Source organism: Fibroporia radiculosa, assembly GCF_000313525.1.
Source record: "Fibroporia radiculosa TFFH 294 genomic supercontigs, scaffold15163, whole genome shotgun sequence".
Lineage (NCBI taxonomy): Eukaryota > Fungi > Basidiomycota > Agaricomycetes > Polyporales > Fibroporiaceae > Fibroporia > Fibroporia radiculosa.
Window position 1 is genome coordinate 21,891 of NW_012133487.1, and position 2,346 is coordinate 24,236.

Here is a 2,346-nt window from a genome sequence, read left to right on the forward strand (position 1 = left end):
TAAAGGTTGAAGTTGATAAGGAGGTGGATGAAAGCCCAGAAGAGGTAACGACCGCAGCAGTAGACGATGTGGTCGAACTTGATTCTGTTGTAGTCTGGGTCGAACTCGAACTATGAGTGGAAGATGTAGAAGATGAAGTCGTAGAACTTGAAGAGGTGCTTGTGGTCGAAGTCGTAGAGGTTGATGTGGAAGAGGTTGATGTGGTAGAAGAGGTTGAAGAGGGCGTGGTAGAGGAAGAGGAAGAGGTCGACGACGACGACGACCTCGAGGATGTCGAACCTGGAGAGAATGAAAAGGAGGTGTCAGCACTTGTGGAGATAGAAGAGGTAAAAGGAGGGGATATGGTGGATGGGGTTAAAGAGGAAGAAGCAGGACCAGTTGTAGGAGTTGTCGACGGAGACGTACTTGCCACCGACGTTGGGGGTGGCGAGGACGCCGCAGAAGGCGACAACGAAGACATGGTGAAGGAAAGACAGAAAAGAGCTGGAGGGGGCACTAAAGAGGAGCTAGCATGCGGGGAGTGGAGAGGAGACCAGGGGGGTCACATCGAACTCGCCCAGGAGGTTCTGCACGGCGTCATATTGAGCACGCAGCAGCCTCCTGGCCGGCTCGGCTCGATGCCGAGATGACCTTATCCGAGCGAAAATTCGAACCGACGGCTACTCACTGGCTGCTGCAACGCTCATGGCGGACAACCTCTACGGCAGCGGCGAGGACGACGACGACAAGCGGAAAGACGATGGCAGAGGGCGGAAAACCTCGCACGGCGGGTGCATGCCTGTGTTTTATTTATGCCATATGGCGGCCTGTCCTGCCACTTGGGTCACATGGCTCCTTCCTCTCCGGGCCCCCATCCGACTTGATAAAGTTTCTGCTCTCCGACCTCTCCGACCACGCAGTTTTGGCTGCTAGAAGCCTGGTCTGGTCTGGTCTGCCCGCTCGCGGTGCACCGTGAATGTGGTTTTCAATTCCTCCTCGCCAGGCTCGCCCTTGCATGGGTCGAGTTGGGTCGCAGCTTCCAAATTCCGATTCATCCAACTGCCTTCCGTCCCCACACTTTCTGCACGTGTGTTCCTTTTTGCTTTGTTAGGCTATCGTCTGGTCATCCTCCTGGACCACTTCCCGGCCAGAAGTCTCTTTCAGACGCCCCTCTTGTCGTTTGCGGCCGCTCTCTTCTCTGCCCACTCCAAATCCAGGTCTTTGCCTCCTCCGGGATCCTATCACCATCGCCAATTGTGTCCCGGCATGGTCGGCAGCAGCGAGGACACGCTGGTGGCGCATTCCACTGTTCCCTGTCTGCTGTTGCAAATTTAGCACTTCTTCCTCACACGTTTGAAGTATGCCAACATATACAGTATATATGCCTGAGCAACTCGGTAGTCAAGATGTCTGATCTCCTAACTTCACTCTTTACACCGTCCGGCTGCTTCAACTTGTATGGCGCTGCGAGCCTTTGAATTTACCTGTTGTACCGGCACTCTAGCGGCCGTGGACGGACCTGAGCTCACCCGGTGTCGAAACTCGACCGGTCGGGTTCTCGATCGTGCTACGGCACCATGCTGGAGCTTAATGGTGCCATACCTCGACAAATCTGACCCGCAGTTCTCTCAGAGCGCGCAGATCTGCCAGGAATCGTGTATGCAAATTCGGCCGCGACTCCACTCCGGACAAACTGGTAAGTGGGCAAGCTGGCACCGCGTTAGACTGTATGTACCGCACGGTCCTCAATATCAATCGCCTGTCTAATGCTGCTCTGTCGAGTTTGATATTTCCGTATTCACTGAGGGAACCATTACCAGCGATGATAGGCAATTTCCTTCCGCGCAGAATACGTGTAGTCATCGCGTCTGTTATAACGGCTAGCCACACTGCGCAGCGACTGGTGATGCTCGAGCCTCTCCACCATCTGCCGACTGCTCCCACACCGACTCCGTCTTTCAGCTTGTGGTCACACCATGCTGCGCCATATGTACAGTGACTCACGGGTTACATCATCTTGTTCGTGCTCCTTTGTGGGCCGTGAATGTGAATTATTATCGTGCATGATGGTTCGGCCCATGCGTCAACCAGCATAGCGCGTTTCAGTTTGAACCTAACATCCAACGCTGCTTATGTTCTTTTCAGTACAGTATCATCGCTCTTGTTATGCTCACGGCCCTCATCAAACTCCCTCGTTTCTCTAGAGTAGGACGATTCACAAGTGATACATCTGCCCTGATACCTAAGTAGTGCAATTCGGTAAGTACTGCGCGAGGCCGGCGCTCTGGGATGATTTACCGAGCACCTTCGGTAGCTGCACTCAATTTCCCGACGTCCTCGGCGTCCGATTCCCCCCCCCCCCCCCCA